The sequence below is a fragment of the Oryzias melastigma genome, linkage group LG24 (genome assembly GCF_002922805.2).
Source record: "Oryzias melastigma strain HK-1 linkage group LG24, ASM292280v2, whole genome shotgun sequence".
NCBI lineage: Eukaryota > Metazoa > Chordata > Actinopteri > Beloniformes > Adrianichthyidae > Oryzias > Oryzias melastigma.
In genome coordinates this window covers 817848-825118 of record NC_050535.1, presented here as the reverse complement: position 1 = coordinate 825118, position 7271 = coordinate 817848, and the positions used below count along the sequence as shown (strand labels likewise).

General features: G+C 37.6%; 1 long non-coding RNA gene across 1 annotated transcript; it reads right to left on the bottom strand.

Annotated features, from left to right (window-relative positions):
• Positions 1 to 504: 504 nt before the first annotated feature.
• On the bottom strand, positions 505 to 5176 carry LOC112158009. Its single transcript, XR_002921256.2, has 3 exons — positions 4069 to 5176; positions 1252 to 1530; positions 505 to 931 (listed from the first exon to the last, which is right to left on the bottom strand). It is a non-coding gene; the product is annotated as an uncharacterized LOC112158009 (long non-coding RNA).
• Between the last annotated feature and the right edge of the window lie 2095 nt (positions 5177 to 7271).

The window sequence follows — 7271 nt, the reverse complement described above, 5'->3', positions numbered from 1 at the left end:
TGACTCAAAATTTGTAAACTCAGAGTTTTTGGTTTCAGAACAGCTGAAAAAAGTTCAATCAACTCTGAGTCATTATACTCAGAGTCAGGTCTGAGCATCGCGACCATAAAAAGCCCTGATCAATGGAGCAAAACCATTACGAGTCACCATGACAACGGGAACAAACTCAGAGTTTTCCTTAACTTAGTGTTCACAAACTCAGAGTTTCAACAAAACCTGCTTCTTGTATCGGGCCGCTGCACTCTTAACCCTGAACACGTTTTTGTTTTCACTGTGTCCAAGTAAGACACTGAAAAAACGAAAAATTTCATTGACAGCATTTTATATATCTATACAAGTATTGTTAAATTATTATTCAGTGAAGTATTTCACTAAATCGATATATATACATATTAAGAAAGTAAAGTGCACCAGATCAGCTGATTTGAATGCTTCCAGGAGATAATCCACAATCCTCTCTTTTCTGAATCAATTATATCCATAAATGGTTTTTTTTTTGTGCTGAAAAACACTTTATTTAATACATTTCAGTGTGAAAAAGCAGCAACTGTCTGAACCAGAACATTAGTGATAGAAGAACAAACCAGCGGTTGCTAGAGGAGCTAACTCACGTTTGATTGTCACTCCCACTTCAGTGTCAAAAGGCGTTTGCTTCCACACAGCTGTACAATAACTCAAGGGCAGCAAAGACAAATGTCTGCGGGCTGAAAGCCGTGAAGCTCCTCCATCACCGTCCCTGATCCGCTCCTCTTCACCTTGCAGGAAATGACAGGCCGGCAGCCCCAGCTTTATCCGTCATTACCAAAGATTAACTTCCTCCAACGCCACGAGGAGCCTCTGCAGGCGGGCGGCGGCGGTGGCGGCGGCCTCCTGCGTGCAGCTCGCTGCTGCCGTCTTTTATCTGGGACCAGCAGACTCAGGAGGTCTGAACCTAAATAAAGCAGACAATGTTAATTATCATCCACGGGAGAAAATGAGAGAATAAATGAAGACGGAGGGTAAATAACCGCTGATATGCTCGGAATTTCAATGTTATTACCCCAAGAATTAATTGTCTTTTTGAAATGTTCATGTAAATCCACTTTGACCTAAATACTTGAACTGGAAAGCATTAGAAAAACCTGTTTTTGGAATAAGAAGACACGTGTTTGGAAGGAAACGTTTTTAGCATTTGGCCTGGAGACGGTTTGAAAGACGAAGCTCCAAACGCGGCTGCAGACGAACGTTGTGATGCTACCTGTTCTGTTTTACCTGTCTCCAGGTGTGGTCTCCTGCTTCACAGCCAGGCTGCTCCTCCAGCTCAGAGATGTTTAAACTCTGCTCAGACGGTAGAAGGAAGATCTGTTTTCATCCCACCATCAAACAGGATCTCCCGCTCGTCAAAGACCGGCCTCGGGTTGCTCTCGCAGCAGGAAATCCCTCAGGTTCGGTCTGAACAGGTGGACAACGTCTACGCCTTCATCTGGCTTGTTCTTGGAGCTCTCAGAAGCAAAACCAAAGAAGAATCAGTTCCTGACGCCGTTCCAGTGACTGTAAGGAACACATCAAGCAAAAAGAGTCAAGAAAACCTGAAACCCCGCCCCCCTTCCCCTCCTTGTTGCTGAGAGCTCAATACAGGGAGCTTGTAGCCCCGCCCATTGTATTTTCTACGTCACGAAGACAGTATTTATCAAACTGAGTTTTTTTTCTCCTGATTCACATCATGAATAAAGAAATACTCAGAAATACAATTTTAAGCTTTATTTTCTTCATCAATAACATGTTAAAAACACAATTTAACTGCCACAATAAAAGTGACAGCATTTGTAATGAATTTCTTAGGCAAAATTCTTATTTTACATATTTAAATATTTTATTTTTGTGGATTTCTGAGGGGCAGAACCTTTGTTAAAGACTGTGTTACACACACAAACTGTTGTTGCGACGCTGCTTCCAGGTTCTGTGTACATGAGGATCTTTCTTAAGCTCGTTTTATGTTTTTGCACTACATTCTTGTTTGAATATGACCTTTGTAAATTAAAGCCGTTGGAATTTTCCTCTGAATAAAGTCATCAACTACAATAAACTGGTCCAATATCTTCACTGGAGAGGAAAAAACCATCTGGATCAGAGAGGGTCTATTAGCTCCACTGATCCAGGTCTCCTAAAACCAAAGTAACCAATAGAAAAGAGCCCTGCAGAAGCCCCTCCCACCCAACGCTGGTATGTCAGAAACGTTCAGTAAAAACTCCTAAAATAGAGAACTTTCAGTTTGAGCGACAGAATTTAAAGTTTATGGGAAAGTTTCAAAATAAAAGACAATTATTTTGTTTTGATTTTATTTATTCATGTATTAGATTCATTAGAAATATATGAAAACAATATTTGAAAGTGTTCAAAACTAAAATTTGACTTGGTTTCTCTTTTTTCCCCTCAATACTAACAAGCCGTTCATGATTTTTACTCTATTTTATAAAATGTTCTCATTAAAGATCAATAGAAAATCATTATCAGTGTGTTCAGTTTTTTAAAATACAAATACCTCAAGGTAAACAGATGTATTTGTAAATGACAAATATTTTCTTTTAATTCCACTTTTATTAGCAAACACTGTTCTTTATTTTATATTAATCTAAATTATGTATACCGGGATACTTTAAATATTTTTAATATTATTATTTTCATTTTTTTAGGTCCTGTTTGTGTCAAACAATACAACAATAATCGATCTACGTTTTTTTAAAATCTAAATAAATGTGGATTTGTTACCAAATCTCATAGTTTCTATCTTACAGTTAATTAAAAATCATATTTTTTTTCCTGATTTTAACATTTATCCAGTGAAAACCTTAAAAGTTTCATTTGTTTCTGTCCTCTTACGAGAGCCCACTTGAATAAAGTCATGAGACCAAACTCAACAAAGAGAATCGTGAATTGGGGGATAGTTAAATAAAGATGTCTGTCAGTGGCGGCCTTTGCTTTTGTTTGCATCTTCATCTTCATCTTCATCTTGGCCTCTTTCCAGACACAAGACGTCTTTTGAAATCCGAGCTCACAAAGGCTTTCTGTCTGCACCGGCCGCTGATCCTCGCCGTCATTGTCTCTGAACTACTTCAGATCATTTAGCCACGACCAGCGAAGACTGATCACTATCTGCCGCCTAATTGCCGCCTCCCTCCATGACTCACAGGGACTCCGATTTCTCTGTTGGAGGCGAGTAAATATTTAGAGGATGTGAGGCAGGAGGAAAGTTGACTGAAAATATATTCACTATTCTTGCTTTTGTATAATAGATTTTCAGCTGAATCGTTGCACGGATTCAACATTTCAAAGGTGTGTCTGGGGAGCAGAAGTTACACCAAAGATGTCTGCAGAATCCTGTAACAACAGAGAAAACGGGTCACTGTGCAGATGGAAATCAGATCCATTAAAGCCCCACAGCTGCCATTTTCAAGTTTCACTTCCAGAAAGAAAAAAAACACTTTTCTCGTGGCTAACCAACGTTTGCACAGGATGATTAGATGCTTCATCTCGCATGATTTCATGTGAGGCTTGTTTTTAAAGCACCGCTGCCAAACCGAATCTGCATAAAAACTTTTCCCCGTTTGGCGGTTCACCTGCACGGCCAAAAATCTAAATGACTGTTTTCACGTTTACAGTTCAAAGACTATCATTTCACAAAGTTTCATCAAAAGAAAAAAAGATAAATATATGAATCCTTTCATCTGTAATCTGCTTTGACTGGCGGCCGGTCGAGTTTGGAGTCAAATTCTGTATAAAGAAGGGAACGCTGCCGTTCATGATGCAGATGTAAGCTGATATCTGTGGAGCGTTTCAATGCTTCCATCGAGCAGAAACGTATTGAAAATCACTAAAAATCATAGAACAAATTCATCTGCAGACACTTATCAGTTTCAAATGTTTTGTTTTTGACATTAGCAGCAGAACTTCTTACTATACATCACAAAAAAACAAAAAAAACCTAAAAAGAGGTAAAACAGAGGCCAAAAAAAGTCAAGAATGAAACCAAGAACAAAAAAGTTGAGTAAAAGAAAACTCAAAGCCGGGAGCGGCCCACCTTCGACTCACCTGCACTACACACCCTGACTCCGCCCCTTCTCCTTCTGTAAGGCTGGACTCAACTCAGACAAATTAATGTAAAAACCTCTTTTTTTAAATGGTGGATTATCTGTTGGTTTTATCTCCATAGCAACTATTTTATGTGTTGGTTGCCTTGTGATACTGAACAGATAGATGTGAGTTTTAGAAGAATCAGCAAAAATATATTTTTAGATTTCCTTAGCAACGGAGGTTATTTGCTAACCACGCCCACTATTTTCTTTTATGTTTGTATCCGGTTATTTTATGTGTTTGAGCTTCAGCCTGGTATCAATATATTATATTTTCACAAGTTTATGTTGAAAGATGTGCGAGTAAAAGGAGAACACCACGCTACGAGCACGCCATCCAAAATCTACAATTTCTAGCTGCAACATTTTCTTTTCTGCAATTGATGCAATGATGGTTGAGAAATTAGAAACGATCGTAGAAAATGACGAGTCTTTGATTGTAGCTGGAATTAACGGTTTTATTTTGAAAATTCAAGATGGCTGCCTTTTTCTGAGGTCAACCAAATGCCTGTGGTGGTTGTAGGCTGACGGTGGCGGCATGTGTGTGACAATTTGTGAAGATAGCTAAAAAAAAAAAAAAAAAAGAAAGAAAGCTTAATTTCCCCATATTGAGGGAAAACACAAAAAATGGCAAATCTGAAATGTTGCTACAAAATGGCCGCAGGTGGTGTGGCCATCCCATAATCATTTTGGAATGGGGGGGGTCAGAAATGTTTCAGTATGCAAAAGCAATATCGTGTATTTAAATTAAGTTAAAGCATAATCATGGATTTGTTACATTTTCAGCTCAACACTGAACTCTGTTTAGATCAAATGCTCTTTTTAATAACCTCAAATGCTGAAATCCAAACTGAAAGCAAATGTTTGAATGTTGTCATCAAGTTTTAAGTTGTTTTTAAAACTATTTTACCAACATTAAAAATGTGTCATTCTCATTCTCTTTTTCATGCTGTCCTGCAGGATTTTTCACATCAAAACATTTTTTTTACAGATTTACGATAAACACAGTTTTCTGCATTAATTCTCTTCAGTCATTCAGGTCAAAAATGTGATAAAGTGACTGAACCTCCGACTTAAATCAGTTCAGAGACGATCAAGCAAACAGGAAGCAGCTGCTGATGACAAACTGAGCCTGTGTGATCGTCAGAGAACATGAATCCAAACATGAAGAATTAAACGACGCATTTCCAGAAATATAAGTCACAGTTTTTTCATAGTTTAGCCAGGGGTGCGACTTATACTCGGAAGAGATTTAATGGGCTCAAATATTTCCCAGTAAACACCGGTTATCCTTTAGCAGTTGTTTCCTCTATCAACCGCTAGAGGGCGCTGCGTCTGAGTATAAGGATCTGCTACTGACAGCGAAAGAAGAAGACCTGTCTGATTGTTTTCCTCTTAAACTTTGATATTTTTCTTAATCAGATGAAAAGATTAGAATTCTTGTTTTTATATATTTATTCATCTTTTAGTTACGCTGGCTTTGGCAGATTTGTTTCTAAAACGTCAGACTTTTTTCACAAAAGTGCCATATTTGTTTTCTTCTTGATGAGACATTTTTTTCTCTTGTGACTCATACTCCAGGGCGACTTTTACTCCAGAAAATACCTCAAAATTTCCAAATTTTAATCTATTTAGTGTTTTATTTGTTCTGCTCATCATATTTGATCCACCTAGAAAAGCATCACATAAAACAATTTTAAATATAGTTTTTATTTTAACCCTTAAGTCCCCACAGGGTCAAATTTGGCAGCAGTTCTTTTTTAAATTTGTACCCTAATCTTTTAATTTTTTTATTGGATTTTTTTATCTGTTGTTCTTAGCTGTTACATAAAAATGAACAAACAAAAAAAGCACAAATAAAGAAAACGGTTCTTAAGGAGCAAAAATGACTCAATTGGTAAATTTGCATCAAATAAACAAAAACATGCAGACAGGAGCCGTTTATAGATTTATTTCTGGAGCATTATTGGATCTTCAAACAGAAATGAATTTTGGCTGCTCCTCCTGCCTCTAATATTTTGCAAAATATACAAATACAAATATGAAAATCAAAATTCAAAGTTCGAATGATCAAAGACTTTGTCACTAAAAACACAGCAGCTGAACGATGACCATATATTTCTGTTCTTTTTTTAAAACAAATTTACTCTTCAGACAATTCCAGAAAATGACAACAATATTTAGCACAAAACTTACAGACTTTTATGGAATTATGGAGCAGTACATAACAGTCTTTAGGTCAGGTCGACGTCCCGGTGTTGGATTTTGGTCCCCTCGGATGTTTAGCTGAGTTTGCACAAAAACATCCACTAAAAACTGCAAAGGACAGGCAGAAAAAGTCACGAGAAAGTACTTTAAAGGTTCATCAGACTTTCAGTCTTCATGTGTTTTGGAGAAACGCTTCATAAACAATCGATGCAGGTTTGAGAATTTTACTCTGCAGTCGTGGACTGAAGACATTTGGGAAATTCTGCACCAGTTAAGAAAATGTTAGTTAGCAGTAAAAAAACTAAGACTAGAACTCATCTTTGTTTCTAGAAATATTACAATATCTGCTGGGATTTCTACTGAGGCCCTAGAGAACAGGAATAAGCAAACTGACGGATGGACGCCACCGCCGCCGCCGCTGCTGCTGAGAGACGTGAGGAAGCTGAAGTGCACTTTTGAAAGGTTTGATTAGCGTCTCGGTGGAGGACATGCTAATGAGCTGCAGCTATAGGGGTCTGAGAGAGGGAAAGTTTGGGGGTTTTCTCAGGAATGAACATTATCTGCATTATTCACTGAATTCCTCCTGCAGTTTGTCGGTGTTTTCTCTGAGAAAAGTCTCCAGATTTGTTTGGTAAAGAACGCTGAACCCCCGTCTGAATTCACTTCCTGCTTAACTCCATAGAAACGATCAGTTCTGAGGATTTGGTTACAATTCAGACTTTTAAAAACACCAAACATGATGTTATCCTAAACCTACAAAACATGAAGATTTTACATATTCATGAATTACTGAGTTCTGATGATGGAAACTCTGAGGATTCATTCAAATAAATTTTATTTATGTAGCTCAATATCACAAAAAATTGCTGGTAATTTTACAAAAGCAGAAAGTCGGTCATGAAATATAAACAGCAGCTAATTGCTAAACTAATTCCTGTCTTTAGACCCTCCCTC